This window comes from Zymoseptoria tritici, chromosome 1 (genome assembly GCF_000219625.1).
Source record: "Zymoseptoria tritici IPO323 chromosome 1, whole genome shotgun sequence".
In the NCBI taxonomy this organism is placed as follows: Eukaryota; Fungi; Ascomycota; class Dothideomycetes; order Mycosphaerellales; family Mycosphaerellaceae; genus Zymoseptoria; species Zymoseptoria tritici.
The window spans coordinates 1-19,698 of record NC_018218.1 but is presented as its reverse complement, the minus strand read 5'-3'; positions in this window follow the sequence as shown (position 1 = coordinate 19,698).

The window sequence follows — 19,698 nt, the reverse complement described above, 5'->3', positions numbered from 1 at the left end:
CATAGTCTAGCAGCGACACCTTAAGTTTCTTGACCTTTTTTGACACTACAACAACGATCTTAAATTAAATATAGACATATAGAAAGGAACTTCTTATACTGGAGTTACTCTCCGTGTTCTTAGAATCTTTGAAATTAGCTATGTGCGCGAGATACGAGAGGTGAAAGCAGAAAGCTATAATTCTTAGAAGTTTCCGTTTTGCTTTTAGGCGGAGGCCGCCCATCCCGGCATTAGGCGGAAAATCCGCCTAGCGGCAAGGTAGGCTAGAAATCCGCCTATCCCGGCATTAGGCGAGAAATCTGCCTAGCGGCAAGGTAGGCTAGAAATCCGCCCATCCCGGCATTAAGCGAGAAATCCGCCCAGCGGCAAGGTGGGCTAGAAATCCGCCCATCCCGGCATTAGGCGAGAAATCCGCCTAGTAGCAAGGTGGGCTAGAAATCCACCCATCCTAGCATTAGGCGAGAAATCCGCCTAGCGGCAAGGTGGGCTAGAAATCCGCCCATCCCGGCATTAGGCGAGAAATCCGCCTAGCAGCAAGGTGGGCTAGAAATCCACCCATCCTAGCATTAGGCGAGAAATCCGCCTAGCGGCAAGGTAGGCTGGAAATCCGCCCATCCCGGCATTAGGCGAGAAATCCGCCTACACCCGTAATCCGTAGCCGGCCTGCCCTAGCATCGTCTATATCGTGAGAAGGGTAGACTTCAGCCATAGCTCCGGAAAGCGATACAATCCGCGTTTAGGCGGAGGAGGTAGAGCAGTTCGCAGTGCAGGCTTAGGGTTAGGGGTTCATTGTACTTGTTTATATAGGCTAGTCTACCTTTGCACCTGATCTGAACTGAAGCCCCATCTAAGCCCTTGCTCCCGGCTCTTTTGGCCGTCTTCAGAGGGGAGGAAACAGACCCACGCTCCCACGTAAAGCGCCTCGCGATGCACGGCACCGCAGCTACTCCTAGCCCAACTACGTTTTACGGTGTCCTTTTTACCATCTCCCGAGTTGACCAAACCGCCAAAAAGAGAGACTACTAATAGGCTAGTCCGCATCCTAACGCACAATATCGCTCTAGTAATCGCTTACCGTCTATCGTACCTTAGGTTTCTAAACCTCCTAGGTGACGGACAAGGTGTGCGTCTCCTTATCCGCCCGAAACTGTAACCCCGTCTCGTTAAGGGGGAACATCCCGCTTTAAGACTGTCCGGTGGAGCTCTGTCCTCCCTCCGTCTAGCGTATCTACTATCGGAGACATTCGATTCCGATCGAGCTGCTTGCATACTAGTCTATAAGTGCTTCCCGCTTAGGGTTAGGGGGTTCATTGTACTTGTTTATATAGGCTAGTCTACCTTTGCACCTGATCTGAACTGAAGCCCCATCCAAGCCCTTGCTCCCGGCTCTTTTGGCCGTCTTCAGAGGGGAGGAAACAGACCCACGCTCCCACGTAAAGCGCCTCGCGATGCACGGCACCGCAGCTACTCCCAGCCCAACTACGTTTTACGGTGTCCTTTTCACCATCTCCCGAGTTGACCAAACCGCCAAAAAGAGAGACTACCGATAGGCTAGTCTGTATCCTAACGCAAAATATCGCTCCGGTAATCGCTTACCGTCTATCGTACCTTGGGTTTCTAAACCTCCCAGGTAACGGACGAGGTGTGCGTCTCCTCATCCGCCCGAAACTGTAACCCCGTCTCGTTAAGGGGGAACATCCCGCTTTAAGACCGTTCGGTAGAGCTCTGTCCTCCTTCCGTCCGGCGTATCCACTGTCGGAGACATTCGATTCCGATCGAGCCGCTTGTACACCAGTCTATAAGTGCTTCCCGAACGGTTTGGGGAGAGCCGTCTTCCCTTCGGCTAGAATTCCTCCTCTAGCGATCGTCGTCGTCTACTCCTCTCCCCTACTACGCCGTCGCCTTCGCTTTCCTCCAAGCCTCCCACTGCTCTGCAGAGGTACTAGTTTTCTCCCTCCCGCTCCCCGGCTTTAAGAGGAAGCAGCCGCAGATCTAGGGTATACGCCTCACATCTACTACTAGGCCTTCCGGATAGAGTTAATCGTCCGGTGCGGAGCCAGTCCGGGCCTCGCTAGTCGCCCACGTCTCCCACGTCGCAGCGCAGCCTTTTAACGTCCTACCGATCGGACGCCTACTTTCATCTCGAGGGAAGAGACTCCTTTTCAATAGGGTAAACGCCTAATTTATCCTCGAGGGATAATCTCCGCTTTTACGTCCCGGGTCGACGGAGCTACTTTACGTCCTACCCATCGGACGGAGCCACTTTACGTCCTACTCATCGGACGGAGCCACTTTACGTCCTACTCATCGGACGGAGCCACTTTACGTCCTACCCATCGGACGGAGCCACTTTACGTCCTACCCATCGGACGGAGTCACTTTACGTCCTACTCATCGGACGGAGCCTTTTAACGTCCTACTCAGGACAGTGTGCACTAGGTCTGTGCCGCCGCTTCCTCCGCTTCCTCCTTCGTAGCTTCCTCCTTCGTAATCTTCGTCGAGATTCGCTCGAGGATCTCGTTGGCTCGCTCCCAGCATCCTGTATTTAGAAGGAAGTCTACCTCGGTAAACTTCGTGTTCGTAGTGCCTATTTTCTTATGCATCTTCTGCTTCGCCCGTCGTTCCTTCCTCGAGAGCCAGCTCGTCCTGTTTTCCTGGTAGCAAGTCTCGTGTCCTCGGATGAATTTGCTCATACAGACGCAGAAACCATAGGTATGGAAGGTTCTACGCCGATACTAGAGGAAGCGCTTCTAGAAGGACCGCGGCGCCTTTAAAAAGTAATCGGCTCCTCGTAAGTCCCGCTTTAGGCGGCTTTCTCCCGGTATAATCCGGGTCAGGCTCCACTTCTTGGCCTCTTTGGCCATATCTTCCTCTCTCTCCTGGCGCAGGAACCGCTAGACAGAACGGCGGTCTTCGCTAAGGCTTCGGTCGCGAGGCCAGGACTCGGGTGTCTTGCGGTACTTCTCGTAGAGCTTGTCCTCCGTTAAGCGCCGGAAGAACGCTTTGGGTTTCCAGATTAGTAATCCTAACTTCTGCAGCGGACTTTCTTCTGGAGCGTGCTTCTTTACGACCTAAAAGCCAGTTTTTAGTGCCTTAAATCGCGAGGGTAGGGCGGAGATTCCCAGGAGATTGCGAGTAAAGTGAGGGTTAGAAGTATAACCCGAGATCTACTTCGTCAGCTTCGCAACGTCCTTAGTCGTCTCGTCCCAGAACTTAGGAGAGTCCTTAGCAAACGCCGCGAGGAGAGGCGCGCCATACTCGAACATCGGTGCGAGATACTGCTGATAGACTCGTAGGCGATGCGCGAAGCCCTAACCGTCCGCGTCGAGGGTCAGGAAGTCGCTTCGTTTCCCGGCCTATTCGAGCCGGCTCTTAAGGTGCCTCCTCAAGTCAATCCCTCGCGCCGTCACGGGAAATCCGAGGTAGGTATATACCTCTCTCCTCGGTACCTCCGCACCAAAGAGGTAGATTGCCTCCTACGAAGACGCCGGCGCCAGATAGGCGCATTTTTTAATGTTCAGGGCGATACGGTTGGCGGAGGACCAGCGCTCGAGGATCTAGATCAGTACACGCACCTCGTCCAAGTCGGTAGCGAGGAGAACACCATTATCGGCGAAGAACAGCGCGCAAGGAATCGGCGGCGCCGCGGGCATCACGTCGGAAGAGCCGGCCAGGGCGAGTGTCCCAGGTCGATTCAAGTCCTCGAGCAAGCTATCGATAAAGATGTTAAACAGATAGGGCGAGAGGGGTAAGCCCTGCAGAACTCCCCTCGTCTGCGGAAACCACCAAGAAGCCGTACCATCCGAAACGACAAAGGACCAGACGTCGAAAAAGTAGAGGCTCGCAATCAGAGCTAGCATGTTCTCTGGACATCTCCGCCGGCGTAGAACGTCCGCGAGCAGTACATGATCCACGACGTCAAAGGCGGCTTGAAAATCGAGGAACACGGCGTGTGTAATCCGGCTCGATTCGAGGAGGGCGTGGACGACCGCGGCGTTCGTCATAGTAGAGTAGTGACTTCGAAATCCCGCCTAGTTAGGATGCATCCTCGCCTATGTCCTACTATCAAAGCGCCGGAGGAGCAGGCGCTCGAAGACCTTTCGAAACATCGTCACCAGCGAGATCGGACGAACATTGTTAGCGTCCTTCGCCGGCATCGTACTATCCTCCCGTCGGGTCTTGTCCTTGACGACCAGACAGACGACAGTTTCGTTCCAGCTCCGCGGCGTCTTACCATTCCGGAGATAGGAATTGTAGAGGGCGGCCAGGATCCGGAGGAAGCTCGTCGTCGCGAGGGTTTTTATGAGACGGATGTGTACCCCATCGTTTCCGCAGGCCTTCGTAGCATCCTGGTAGGTAAGCTCCTACATTATCTCGTCGATCGAGAAGGAGAGCGAGGCGGATCGATCGTCGACAGGAAACATCTCCCGTACTGGGAGGGTCGCCGTCGAGACGAATCGACCGGCAAATCCCTCCGTCACCTCGTCGATTGCTATCATCCCTCTCGCCTTCCCCGCCGGGGTCGGCACTAGCGGTGTGTTCTCGTTCGCGCAGCGCTACGCTCTCTTATAGAGACAGACCGTCTCGAGCGTCCTGCTATCGGCGTCCGGATTCGGCTTCGCTATCGCCTTAAGACGCCAGTCCTTCTTCTTCTTGCCACGGCGGCGTAGCCGCTTTGGCTTGCGAGTAGCGTTGTTATCATCCTCGGCTCGCTTTCGCTTCAGGTCTGTTATCGCCTTTCGAGGCCTATCGTTCTTCTCTCCACCTCCATTCTTCTTCTCTCCGTCTCTATTCTTCTTCTCTCCGCCTCTGTGACTTATATCCTCCGCCTTTCGTCTACCCGGAGGACGATTTCGACGACGCGCAGAGGCGAGTCCCAGCACGGCTTCGCTTACCTACTGGCAGAGCGACACGATTTCCGCATTCCGCTTGTCCACATCGGCGCTCATATGGTATAGATGCCGTCGATGCCGCGCCCTTCTCTCCCAGCTATAGCAGAGCGCCTGCGCCGTATCGTCGTCGTTTAGCCGGCTTATTGCATAGCGTCGAAGTTGATATAGTACGGCTAATCTACCCGGAGTACCCGTAGTCGGGTCTAGCTGGAGGTAGAGCTAGTAGACATAGTCGGTATTCATCTTCTCCGTCGGTCGCGGTAGAGCCAGCGTCGTATGCGGCAGCGTCCGGCGGACAAAGCAGTAGTCAGTCGTTAGTTGTTTCTCGCACACGGCGTCCGCAATTGTAATCGGCTCCTAGATCGGCATTAGATGGGTCATCGCGGAGTCCTCGATCCATCGCGAGACGACCTTCCGTCTCGGAAGCGGCGACGCCTTCCCGCTCTGGAGAGACATCTTACTAAAGCGGACGTTAATATCTCCGAGAACGACATCCGAGCCGGCAACCGCCTCGAGCGTAGACTGGACCTTATCCGGCTTCCGCTTGGGGGGAAAGTAGACTCCGCTAATCGTTCCCCGGTCCGTCGGCAGGGTTATAGCGTCCGTCCCAATGATCTGCGCCTCGCTGGTGAGCTAACTTCGCGCGCGTACCGTCCCCATCACTAGAATCCCACAGCCCAAGCGACCCTTTCTCGGCACTATATCGGGCTTCACCGTAGTCGCAATCACGCGGTGATCCGCTCGGCGCTTCTTATACTTAACGAACCAGGTCTCGACAATAAAGAGGTAGTCGAGGATGTCGTCGTTAATCAGCGCCGCCAAGATCGGCCACCTATTATCCCCCAAGCCCCGGATGTTAATACATCCAATCCTAGCATTCCTCCTGGTCTCGCGACCCGCGAGAGGACTCGCCTCCCCCGGATGCCTCTCGACTCTCTCTCTTAGAGGATGCTCCTCGAGTCTCTCTCTTCGAGCCTAGGCCATCCTCCCGTCCTGCCGGCTCCTCTTCCAGCCCCTGCCGTATCAGCTCGGCTTTAAACTCGTCGAAGACGCTAGTACTCTTCGCCTTCTGCCGCACTACTCGCCTTTTGAATTTGTTATTGGCTTCTTGATAGCGATCGACGAACTCGCGGACCTAATCCGCAGACGATCTCCTGGGAAGGTTTACGGAGCGGGGTTAGAGTAGTTTCCGCTTACGGTCCGCTAAAGGAGAGGTCGGTTTCGTTCGTAGCTTCGGCTCCGCGGAGAGAATCCGGAAGGTCTTCGCTTTCGGGGAGGGCGTCACCAGTTCGGCACGCGCGGCTAAGTCCGCGATCCACGGCCTCCACCATCCCGACGAAGAGAACGGAAAGGGAGTAAGCTCCTTCGCCTTTGCAGGAGAGGGCGTATCCGGAGAGGGCACAAGGGGAGGAGGGACGGATGCCGTAGAAAAGGGCGAGAGAAGGTCGTAGTCCTTACTAGGAAAGAGGTCGTAGGGTCGCACCTCGGGAGGAACACTCTTCCCTCCGCGCTTCTCCTCGACGGAACAGTGCGGAAGACTCTTCCTCCGCCGTCTCTCCTCAATCGACTCTGCTCGCGCGTCGTTCCGGCCAGGCGGTGGGGCTCCGTTCGTAGCGGGTCTCAATTCCTTCTAGTACTCGCTCGCGCCGTCTTTAGGTCCAGGAGGGTCCGGAGGATCTTTACTCGAGCAATAAGGAGGACCTTCGTCCGAGCGATAAGGAGGACCTTCGCCCAGGGTGTACAGGAGGCGGTCAACCGATCGCTTCGTCTCCTTCGCCGCGCAGATTAGGCAGGCCTCGGCGTATTTCTAAAAGAAGGGTATCTATACGATAGGCTTCGGTACAGGGTCGACTGGAATCGCGGTAGGGTCGGTCTCCGGGACGAGGACAGTAGGGATCGTTAAGGGGATGTCGATGGAAGGCAGCCTGGTCAAAGGGATGTCGGTAGGGAGCCTCGTAGAAGGAATATCCGTGGAAGGAATGTCTGTAGAAGGAAGATTCGTCGACGGAATCTTCGTCGAAGGGATGCTCGTAGAAGGAAGATCCGTAGAGACAATATCTAGGAACACGTCCTCCTTACGCCAGATCGTCTTCCTTAACCGACAATCCGCGGACGCGGTCTCGATCGAAGACTCGGACTCGAGTGCTTGCTTCGCCGGCGCGGTTACCGGCTCCTCTAGTCGATCTTCAATCTAGGCAACGAGCTGGGCCGTATCCTCACCACAGTTACGAAGCTGGTCCAGGATCGTTTGCGCTATAAGTGTAAGTCTCGACCGGCCGATTTCCGCGGTGACGCTCTTAATCCACGCCTTGACGGTACGCCTTTTGTTTGTACGACACTTCTTGCACTTGAAGGTGCGGTAGTATCGTCCTTCCGTGTCGGGATGTCCGGTCTTGTTCCTCAGGACGCCAAAGTGGTCGATCTCGCCGCCGCACGGGATGATGCCCTTGTAGAGCTCCTAGAGGGCGTCCGCAAAGGCCGTCAGACCTTCCTAGGGCCGTACCGCGCTTGTCGACGGTTTGGATAACATCCGAGGGTTAGAGGGCAGAGAGGGCGACGCTGAGGGTAGAGGGGAGGAGGAAGCTACGAGGAATGTCGAGGGAGAGGTCGGCGAAGTAACGAGTCGGGATCGGTAGTAGGAGGCACTCGAAGGAGAGGGCAACCTAGGCAGAGAGTGCTCACGGATGGTTCGAAGTCTCTACCGTAGAGGAAAACCGAGGCTAAGAGCGTAAACGGATAGTAGCGAGGCTCTAGAGAGGAGGGAACACATCCGGCTCTTATAGGGCCGGGGTGTGGTCGTCCTTCTTACAATCACGAGCAGGGTCAGCCTCACGATCGTCGATGGTCATCGTCGATGGCCATCCTCTCATCTCGCTGTCTACCGGGGTCCACGGCTTGATTAGAATCGTTACACTCGACAAGGTGGTGGTATAAAGGGCCACCCTCCCCTCCGTACTTACTCGTCCTGCTCGTCGTCTCTTCCTCCACTCCCTAGTCTAAGAATGGGCTGTCCCCGGCATCGTTATATCGTCCTCTCCAGGCATCGTTACATCGTCCTCATCTCGATGCCATCCCGTCCTACTAGGCCTATATCCTCTTTATCCTCCCGTCTTCCTCTCCCTTCGCCTAGCTCGTCTCCGGTCTCGTCTGTTGCCTTACCGTCTCGCTTTCGAATCTCCTGTGTCCACGTCTTCTCCCTCCTCCTCCTCCGCCCTACTCTCGTTAATCTGTTCTCCCTCGTACCGTTCTCGTGCCCGAGCCGTCCTCTGTAGGCCGTTGAATCCACGTTAGACTCGCTATCCGCGTATTTTTGCCAACGAGGAGCTCGACGACGTAGTGTAGTGCTCTCCCGTCGTAGTAATTCCTGCCTACATTCAGCACCACCCCCTCCTCATCAGGCACCCGGTAGAAAGCGTAACAAAGCTGCACGTAGTAGCGCTAGCGTCGCAGGCTCTTATATCGTGGGACTTCTATGTCCGTAGAGGTTTCTGCGGTGGCTGTTCTTAAGCGTCGAGCAGGAGGTGTAGGCCGCTTACGTGTTCGGCTGCTAGGTCAGCTCTCCGCCCATCCTAGCATTGGGCGAGAAATCCGCCCAGCGGCAAGGTAGGCTGGAAATCCGCCTATCCCGGCATTAGGCGAGAAATCCGCCTAGCAGTAAGGTGGGCTGGAAATCCGCCTAAGGTGTGGAAGCCAAAACGGAAATTCCGACACACAGTCTAGCAGCGACACCTCAAGTTTCTCGACCTTTTTTGACACTACAACAACGATCTCAAATTAAATATAGACACATAGAAAGGAACTTCTTATACTAGAGTTACTCTCCGTATTCTTAGAATCTTTGAAATTAGCTATGTGCGCGAGATACGAGAGGTGAAAGTAGAAAGCCATAATTCTTAGAAGTTTCCGTTTTGCTTTCAGGCGGAGGCCGCCTATCCCGGCATTAGGCGGAAAATCCGCCCAGCGGCAAGGTAGGCTAGAAATCCGCCTATCCCGGCATTGGGCGAGAAATCCGCCTAGCGGCAAGGTAGGCTGGAAATCCGCCCATCCCGGCATTAGGCGAGAAATCCGCCTAGCAGCAAGGTGGGCTAGAAATCCACCCATCCTAGCATTGGGCGAGAAATCCGCCTAGCGGCAAGGTAGGCTAGAAATCCGCCTATCCCGGCATTAGGCGAGAAATCCGCCCAGCAGCAAGGTGGGCTAGAAATCCACCCATCCCAGCATTAGGCGAGAAATCCGCCCAGCGGCAAGGTGGGCTGGGAATCCGCCCATCCCGGCATTAGGCGAGAAATCCGCCCAGCAGCAAGGTAGGCTAGAAATCCACCCATCCTAGCATTAGGCGAGAAATCCGCCCAGCGGCAAGGTAGGCTGGGAATCCGCCCATCCCGGCATTGGGCGAGAAATCCGCCCACACCCGTAATCCGTAGCCGGCCTGCCCTAGCATCGTCTATATCGTGAGAAGGGTAGACTTCAGCCATGGCTCCGGAAAGCGATACAATCCGCATTTAGGCGGAGGAGGTAGAGCAGTTCGCAGTACAGGCCATAGAGGCAATCCCAGCGGAGGAGACGGCGAGGTTATAGCAGAGAGGGAGGAGTCTCAGCGGGAAGTTCAGCAGTACGCTAATTGGTCCTAGCGACCGGACACGGACCCTCCTTGGTTAATTGACCAAGGCGTAGGGCTCAGAGTTTGCGGTCGACCAATCAGAGGAGCCGGACGGGTCTGGAGCAGGGCTCTTTCGACAACTCGCTAGACCTCGTCTCCTTCGCGCTTCCTCTTAACTATCGAAAATCCTTCTTAAGGGTCTGCCGACCAGTCGGGGCGAACAGACGAATTCGAGGCTCGACGTATACTTTTAGAACCCAACTTCTTAACCTCACGACGGGTTCTTTCGAAACTAATACAAGCTCCGAGTGCGGCTCATAACAAGAAGAATTGTCTGTTTTCAATCTTCGATATCGTATATATCAGATCTTCATTCGCCCGCTAGCAGATTTGGATTACACGAAATCCACGTCGGAGTCCAGGAGATGGAGGAGTTCGGAGCGGAGGAGACGGCAAGGTCGTAGCAGAGAGGGAGGAGTCCGGGTAGGAAAGTTCAGTAGTGCGCTTCTATGTCCACATGACCGGGCACGGACCTACCTTGGTCAATTGACCAAGACGTGGGGCTCAGAGTTTGCGGCCAGCCAATGGGCAGGGGAGGACGTAGCGGCCCTCCCGTCGCGGCCGATTCGTCTACGCGACCGGACACGGACCTACCTTGGTCAATTGACTAAGACGTGGGGCTCAGAGTTTGCAGTCGACGAATCAGAGGAGCCGGACAGGTCTGGATCGAATCTATACTTGGATAACTCGCTGGACCTCATCTCCTCCGCGCTTCCTCTTCACCATCCTCTTCCGCGGTAGTACTATGTCTTGCTCGGGTGTTGTTAGTTGTAGTCGAAACCCGAAAATCCTTCGTAAAGGGTCTGCCGGCAAGCAGTGAGCTTGTTGTATTGTATCCTTGTTGTATTGTATTGTATTGTCGTATATACAGCTATCGTAGATCCTCACCTTAAGGCTGGTGTATTGTATTGTCGTGCTGTACGGCTAGATACAATATAGCTATATCCGGTGATAGTAGGCATAGTTTTAAGGGCCATGTTTATAGTAGTGTATTAGGAGGTGGTGTTTTCAGAGGTGTATTCGGAGTCTGCGCCGGTGTTGTTACACTGTATGAACAGAGTCTGCACCTGAGAAGTTAGCCATTAATCTACCGCTCTTGTAACCATTGTAACAACACTATTGCCATCAACATAGCCTCATCTTCAGCCTCAACACCCTCGACAGCAGGCTGGCAACTGCCACCACGCAAGGATCGTACCTCCGACGATGTTACGCTCTGTGAGAGCAGCGCTGTATTCGACAAGGCCCTTCAGCCGGACTCCTTTAAGATCAAGGGCACTGAATACACTCGTTGTGCGAACGCACACCACTATTCAACGCTATTGCTTGGTAGATAGCTCGTCGCCGTTAGTAGCTATGCCTCTTACGAATGGCACTCGACTGCCTTTTAGTCCCCCTTATAAGCGACAACCCTAAGCGCTCATTCAGCTCCGGCAGAGATATGATTAACTACCGCCGTTCACAGCTCCATAGCGACATTATCGAGGCTTATACGTTCCTTCGCAGTGCATATAGACCTCCAATTAAGACAACAAGAGCCGGAGCAACAACACTAGCATTTGACGACGACGAGGACATTAAGAAGTCTATAGATGGTCAGACAACAAGCTCATTCATAAGCGATATAACAGCCGGCTTCACAACCTTCTACACTACTCAAGGAGACTCACAAGCAACAGTGGTGGACGATAAGGTCTGAGAGTGTTGTATACAGTAGATATCCACTATATGTTGCTAAGATACACGTTGTATTGTATTGTCACCACCCTTATATACAATACAATCCAATACAACAAGCTCACTGCCGGCAAGTCGGGGCAGCAAGACGAATCCGACGCTCGTCGCATACTTGGAAAACCTTACTTCTGAACCTTGTGACGGTTTCTTTCGTAACAAAGACGGGCTCCGAGACCGGGCAATTACAAGAAGAACTATCTATTAAAAATCTTCTATGTCGTATCTATAAGAGCTTGTTTTACCCTCGAGCAGACTCGGATTCAACGAAATCCGCGTCGAGGCGGACGAGACGGAGGAGTTCGCCGTACAGGAGATAGAGGCAATTACCGCGGAGGAGGTCGTAGAAGGGAGGGAGGAGTCCGGGTGGGACAGTTCAGCAGTGCGCTTCTGGGCCCACGTAACCGGGCACGGACCCACCTTAGTCAATTGACCAAGACGTAGGGCTTAGAGTTTGCGACCAGCTAATAGGCAGGGGAGGACGCAGCGGCCCTCCCGTCGCGGCCGATTCGTCCACGCGACCGGACACGGACCCACCTTGGTCAATTGACCAAGACGTGGGGCTCAGAGTTTGCAGTCGACGAATCAGAGGAGCCGGACAGGTCTGGATCGAATCTATACTTGGATAACTCGCTAGACCTCATCTCCTCTGCGCTTCCTCTTCACTATCCTCTTCCGCGGCAGTACTATGTCTTGCTCGGGTGTTATTAGTTGTAGTCGAAACCCGAAAATCCTTCGTAAAGGGTCTGCCGGCAAGTCGGGGCAGCAAGACGAATCCAATGCTCGTCGCATACTTAGAAAACCTCACTTCTGAACCTTGTAACAGTTTCTTTCGTAACAAAGACGGGCTCCGAGACCGGGCAATTACGAGAAGAACTGTCTATTAAAAATCTTCTATGTCGTATCTATAAGAGCTTGTTTTATCCTCGAGCAGACTCGGATTTAACGAAATCCGCGTCGAGGCGGACGAGACGGAGGAGTTCGCCGTGTAGGAGATAGAGGCAATTACCGCGGAGGAGGTTGTAGAAGGGAGGGAGGAGTCCGGGTAGGACAGTTCAGCAGTGCGCTTCTGGGCCCACGTGACCGGGCACGGACCCACCTTGGTCAATTGACCAAGACGTAGGGCTCAGAGTTTGCAGTCGACGAATCAGAGGAGCCGGACCGGTCCGGATCAAATCTATACTTGGATAACTCGCTGGACTTTATCTCCTCCGCGCTTCCTCTTAACTATCCTGTCCCTCCGTAGCCCTTCCGCCTACGTCCTCGTCGTTCAGAAAGGTCGAAAACGACGAACCCCAGTCGATGTCGGTCACCGCATCGCTGGGCTGCGACAGGACACTCGGATCGCACGTCCGCGGCCCGCCGTCCTCGCTGCCCGAGAATTTAAACTGCTGCGTTGGCGATAGCTCGCGATACCTGCGCATCTCGAGCCGTAGGTTCGCCACGTACAGTTTCGCGGCAGTTCGCGCGCGGTCGTAGTACCTCCACCTCTGGAGTCGCTCGGCCGTCGGCGCAATCTCTGGCCGCACTCGACGGATGAGATAGACCTAGGCGACAAAGACGGGAAGCGGGATGGTGTGCTGGATATAGGACAGATCCCTCCCAAGGTCGATAAGGAGCAGGGCGTCAAGGTTTAGAACCCTCACGAACCTCCTCCAGCGCCTCCCCACCTTGATCGCACGCTTAAAGGCGTTCCATTCCGTCCCCAGGCCCTCCCGCACTATGTCCTCTTTCGTAAAGCCGGCGGGGAGTCTGTTGGTCCAGTCCGGACGCATCTCCCGGAAGAGGGCCCCCCTCGCGGAGGGCGTTTTGTCCGGAAGTACCGTCGCCGTCGTCTGCGACGATCCTCGCGGCGGGAGCTTCTTGTAGAGGTCCAGCTAGTCCGCTAGGCGCACCGTCGCGCGGCGAAACTTAAAGTTCGACTGCCAGATCCCCACCTCGCAATCCACGGCCGTACGGTACTCCTAATATGCCGCAGCGACCACCTCCCGCCTCTCCTCCTGCCTCTCGTCCTCGACGAACGCCGTCTCCCCCTCGTCCCTATCCCGCCGGCATAGGTCTCGACTCTTTTGCAAAAAGCCTCGCTACTCGTCGATCACGGTCGTTCCTATAGTCCTACGAGCAATGGCGAGGCATTTCTCGAAGTGCTTCTAGAGACCTAGGTCGACCTCCCGTGTTTTCCGCAGGCTTTACGCGCTCACGTAATGGTCCTCAGCGCTGCCGGCGTTGTCGGCGACGTCCTGAACAAAGTCACACCAGAGGCGGTAATCCGGGTAGGTAGGGGAAATGCCTCCCACTCCCTCCACACTAGACACGGCGCCCGCCGCCACAGGATGCTGGCGGAGCTGTAGGAGGCCCTCCGCACATCGGGCCTTAGCGCCGGCTTCGGATAGTTAGCGGCGGATAGTGCAGGGCGGAGGGTTTCAACGTACTACAGGGCGGCTGGGTTAGGGTATCTTCCCAAGAATCCGGCGTCCCTCCAGTGCTTATAGGAGGATCTAGTCCTCCTCTATCGCTTCTAGGAGGGTCTGGTCTTTCCCTAGTATTCTCCGGAACATCCGACGTCCCTCTAGTGCTTACAGGAGGATCTGGTCCTCCTCCATCGCTTCTAGGAGGGTCTGGTCTTTCCCTAGTGTTCTCCGGAACATCCGACGTCCCTCTAGTGCTTATAGGAGGATCTGGCCCTCCTCTATCGCTTCTAGGAGGGTCTGGTCTTTCCCTAGTGTTCTCCAGAACATCCGACGTCCCTCCAGTACTTCCGGGAGGATCTGGCCCTCCTCCATTGCCTCCAGGCGGGTCTGACCCTTCTCTGTTGCTTCCAGGTGGGTCTGGCCCTCCTCTAGCGTTCTCCAGTCCGCTATTCCCCTTCGGATCCGCAGGGTCCTACTCTCTCGCTTCCGCCGCTGCTCCCGGTTCTCGACCTGTTATCTCGTCTACAGTCTCACGGGAAATGGTCGATCTTAGGGTCCCCTTGCCAGACTTGCGCTTCTATGGCAGTAGGTCCTTTAGTACCTTGAGCTACATCGGCCTCTACTTCGGATACCTTTTTGGGCGACAGAATAAGGAGGCGGCCCTTACCTTAGCGACCACGATCTCCTCGGGCTCCCCGTTGCCGTCGTCGCTGCCGTTGTCGACGGCGTCTTCGTTAGCGTCGCTTTCTACTACCTACCGCGGCGAAATAGGCTTCCGACGCTTCTTCAACAGCTGCTCGTCTTCCGGCTCGTTTTCTTCCCCGTCGCTCTCCGCCGGCTGGTCTTCCTCTACCCCATCTTCTACAGTAGGTTTGGAGTACTTCTCTCGACGAGGAGAGCGTCGAAGGGGTGACGTCGCTGGGCAGCTCCGTGCGCGGCAGTCGTCCCGCTTTCGCTTTCTTCCTGACGTAGGAGCTGTCTCCTCACCACCCGCTCTGCCTAGTGCCGGCTGCGCAGAGGAGGGATACTCCGTATACGCCGGCGGAGGCGAGGAGGTCGCGCGTAGGCGTTGTTGTCCCCGCCTTTCCGCTCCTACTACCGACGAGATCCGTCGGCAGGCCTTCTCTTCGAAATATCGCGACATGCGCTGGCGGACCTCCTTATTTATACGAGTCTCTATCTCTTTCTCCGTATGCGGCCTTAGTCGCTCCTTAGCCTAAGCCTCGGAGACGGCAAACGGTTCCCGAAGGCGTTGGGATCCTCGAGAGAGACAGCAGACCTCGCGGCGGTCCTAGGCCTCGTCAGCGCGAACGATGACGAAGTCGTTTGCATCGCCGGCTTGCTGTTCGGTCGCCCGGAAGAGCGCGTCCAGGATGTCCAAGGGAATTCGGACCACTCCGTCTACTTCGTCGAGCATTGTTGGCAAGCAGGCAGTTAGGAAGGTTACGGGAGGAGGCGACTGCGACAGATAGGACTGCGGAGAATTCGATGGGGGAGGAGGCGATTACGGTGGATGCGACTGCGCTGCGAATGCGACAGATGCGACCGCAGAGGATTCGAGGAGGAAGGAGGCGATTGCACTAGATGCGACTGCGCTACGATTACGACAGATGCGACTACGGAGGATTTGAGGAGGAAGGAGGCGATCGCGCTAGATGCGACTGCGCTACGATTGCGACAGATGCGACTATGGAGGATTCGAGGAGGGAGGAGGCAATCGCGCTAGATGCGACTGCGCTACAATTACAACAACAAAGGCTCTTCGGAGGATCGGGTTAATCAAGGCGGCTACAATGCGAGAGAAGAGGTAAGGAGGAAGAAGGCTGTAGGGAGGAGAATTGCGATTCGGTTCGTAACTCGTTAGAAACAGAATGGTTATAGAGAAGAGAACTCCAAGGAGGAAGATTACGAAGAGGAGGAGAGAGTGCACGGCAGAGGCAACGACGGCGTAAACTCGCAGGGATCATCCCTCTCCGCTGGGTTCGGCAGAAACCCTAAGCTAGGCCTAGGGTAGGGTAACAAAGCCTAACCAGACACGGTTCCTGGAGGTGCCTCAGTTCTCTCAGGCACGGATAACCCTCCGTGCTGTCTAGCCCTCCACTTCGAAAGCTACGCCCCTAGCGGCGAGAACCGCCGTAGAGAACCATCCGCGAGAGCAAGGACTTTTGAGCCGCCCTCTCCGAGCATACAAAAGAGCGAGGGACGCCAAACCCCGAATACGAGAGGCCTGGGCCCAGCGCGATGCCGTAGCCGGACAAGGAACAGTCGAGGAGGACCTCAAGCGTTCGTAACAACACTTAAGCGAAGACTCGGGTTACATGCCACCGCCCTCAAGTAGGCGTACATAAGTAATCTCGAATATAATCCATCTCACTTCTACTATTTGAATTTAACAGCGCTAACATATGCCATTCGCGATGGCGGCCATTACGGGCATTGAGGTGCAGGCGCGGTCAAAAGTCAATGGCTAGAACATCCTTGGTCGCACTTCAAAGCTTCCAGACTACACTTCATTAACTACCTCACGAAGCAACGTTTTACTGGCAAGTTGCGCGCATTCCTTTTTACCTCTACGGATATTTGTTTTGCGGATATCTTGGTCTGCTATTTCTTCTTTGCTTCGGCAGATCATTACACTGCGTGCACGGCTTGCAAGGTAAATAGTTAGTGCATTCACTCTTGGACTTCACTTGCAGCTCTAGCACTTGCATTGTGCGATTTGGCACACTTACCGCGGACGGACTGCTTCGAGCAACGAAAAGAACATGGCGCCTTTGTAGCAAGACAGCGGCATTCTTAACCCTATTACTACCTCGCACACGACGGCATTAAGTAGCACGGCAACCATGAAGAGACGGATCAGCGGCGACACGATTGTCATTCAGGATGACGAGGACAACATTGTGGTAGGACCTACTTCGAGGCCTTCCAAGAAGCCGCGGCTTCAGAATGGACAATTGTAGATAGACATTTTGCGCACTAGAGCTTCCCTAAGCAATGCGATTGTAATCAGTCCTGCGGCTTCTGAGCAGGACCGAGGCGAGTCGAAACAACAAGAAGAAGATGGAGTGCAGAGAGCGGTTTAGTATAAGATAGAATTGGGCGAGGAGCAGACAAGCCAAACAGTCGGAGATCGGGAAGTTAAGGACTAGGGCCCACTACGCACGCCCAGACAACGAAGGCTCAGGACTGCACTCACTCCTCCAGCGACCGAAACAGAACTAGGGGACGAGCCTGCTACTAGAGCAGAGCCTGGGGCCACAGCTCGTTCCGGGAAACGACGGCAGCTTCGCTACTTAAGCCACATCTCCATTGTAGGACCAGCATTTCCGAGAAGCGCTTACTACGGATACAAACCTCCTTTGCAACCTGTAAACGAGGTCGAAGCAAGCCTAGACTTGAGTGCAGGCTTCTTCGCAGCTGCGAAGTCTGCTAGCACCGAAACTCCGGAATGTGCTACTTTCAAACTCGATCAATTCTCGGTATACATAGCGGACGGACGACGCGCATCGGACCTCGTCACTCTTGAGAAACTGCGGCAATCAAACTATGCAGAGTTCTGTTTCGATGGCATTCTATCGGCAGGCAACGAAAAGCGCTACATGTAGGGCGTGCAGTTCGAGATCTTGGCTATCAGTAGGTACGGCGACCTGGACTTTACAGATTTTGCCAGTAGCATCTGCATTTAATCGAAGCTGTAGTCGAAAGCGTCCGCTCTGTTTAGTCATTGGTACGAGCTGGGAACGCCTGCACCGGAATATCGTCGATTCTACGAGCCGTTCCTTTAGCTAGCACAGTTCGGGAAGCACTTCGTCGACTACCTCCTCAGCAACCAGCAGGTTACCCTTGGACATTTCCGCAGACGATTTTACCAATAGCTAACTAGACTCTACGGCGATAATACTAGCTTTAACTAATGGCTAGCTGAATGCAAACTCAAAGACTTCCGCACGACCATTGCCGCAAATGTCGGCTTCCTTTGGAAAGAATGCTGGGATATCGATGACAAAGAGTCTGGATTGTGCCGACAACCGATCTAGGGTGAAGTCGATCCCTATAATCTTACAGCTATCCCAGCGCAGCCAAACAAGGAGTTGCGAACGATCGTCACGCCTTTTGTCTACCAGTGCTTTCGACATATGTACTTCGGTAACCAGCTGGAAGAGCGGACGATCACGGACCGAAATGTGCTGAAGAAGTCGGATGAGCTAAAAGTAAGGCTCAGACTGACGCCGCGACGAGCATCTCCGAGTGCACCGCCAATGCAAACCTTAACGCCTAGGAGTATGAGCCGAAGCGAATCTCAAGAGGGGAACAAAGCAGTCACGGTGAACACAGGGGATGTCGTATGCGTCGCGCCGGATGTCAGTACCAAATAGGGGATCAAAGCGCACGCATGGTATGCCTATGTTTAGAACGTGCACACTCGCAAAGATTGTACTTCGCTCGATGTTCTCTGGCTGTACGAGCCAAAGGACACTACACTTGGCAAAGCCTATTACCCTTTTGCGAATGAGCTCTTCTTGTCCGACAACTGCAGCTGCGGCACATCGGCTCTCGACCTAGATTGCGTCTTAGATAAGGCAGACGTATTTGTTTGTTTGTTTGTTTGTTCCATTTACGTCCTGTAGGAGTCTATGACTATGTAGGACGGCTGTCTCGCGACAGCAGTCTATCTATGTACAATCGTTGTTCTCTCGTATCTCTTGACCTTAGGGAAAGACCCGTGCCTAGGATAGTAGCCAGCTAGTATCGAAGGACTTTAAAGAAAGACAAATAAGGAAAAGTAAAAGGAGTGTAGGCTAGACGGTCTCGTCTTCGCCTCTTGCTAGGTGCCAGGACCTAGAAGCAATCTTTGTGTCCGAGAGAAAGGTAGTGAGGTGTTTCCGGAGTTCCTTATCTTCTACTATTTCTAGTAGAGATTGTGCTTGTCGTAGCGGTAGTGGCCTAAATACATCGTAGATAGGGCAGCTACATACGAGGTGTTCTGCTGTTTCTCGTCGTCCGCAAGGGCAGTCTGGCGTCGTTACGTGTCCAAAGCGATAGAGATAGGACTTTAGGTATCCGTGTCCTAATAGGATAGTATAGAAGGCACTAGTTAAAGCGCGTCTTCCTCCTATTCTGTGTTTTCCTGGCGAGCTCCATGGAAATCGACTAAGGTAGCTATTTGTATTCCTAGGTACCTTATTGATCTCCCGTTGTCTTGCTATTTCGTATCGGGTTTTCCAGACGCTAAAGAGATCGTCTTTTGCGTAGTTAGCCCTCTCGTGTTCTACGAAATGCTTGTATTGTCGGAGTCGATAACAGAGTAGTTGTATCTGTGTTCTCTGTCGTTTTTGCGGAAGTATCTCTCTCGAGTCCTCGTGTTGGACTTCTCGCGTATCCGAAGGCGCGCTTTAAGGCAGACGTATGTTAGTATGCCAAGGATCCATATTAGCAGGGAGGACACTTTGTGCGCCAGAAGTTCCGCACAGTTTACGAGCAAGACACATACGACTTCGTTGCAATTCAAGCAAGCGACTTTAGGTGCCAGTGCAAGCATGACGTTCCTATATTCGACGAGTGCCGGAGCAAATATGCAATTGGTGACACCGTCCTCGTCCGCGAATGGAATGACGACCTTGACGAGGACCGGCTCCAGCCAGCCCAAATTATCGAGTTCGATACCCAGAAGCGGCGCGTCGTTCTGCGTCAATTCTTGCGGAAGAGCGAGCAGCAGACGGGCGCGAAAGCTAGGCCGAACGAGCTAGTACTTACGGACGTCGTGTTTGACAAAGCATGCGACAAAATCATCCGGAAGTGCTATGTGCGCTGCTTTCGTCAAGACCAAATCGATTCTGGAGACATTGTCACGCCGTACGACCGAGGGTGAGGGTGAGGGTTAGGGTTAGGGTTAGGGTTAGGGTTAGGGTTAGGGTTAGGGTTAGGGTTAGGGTTAGGGTTAGGGTTAGGGTTAGGGTTAGGGTTAGGGTTAGGGTTAGGGTTAGGGTTAGGGTTAGGG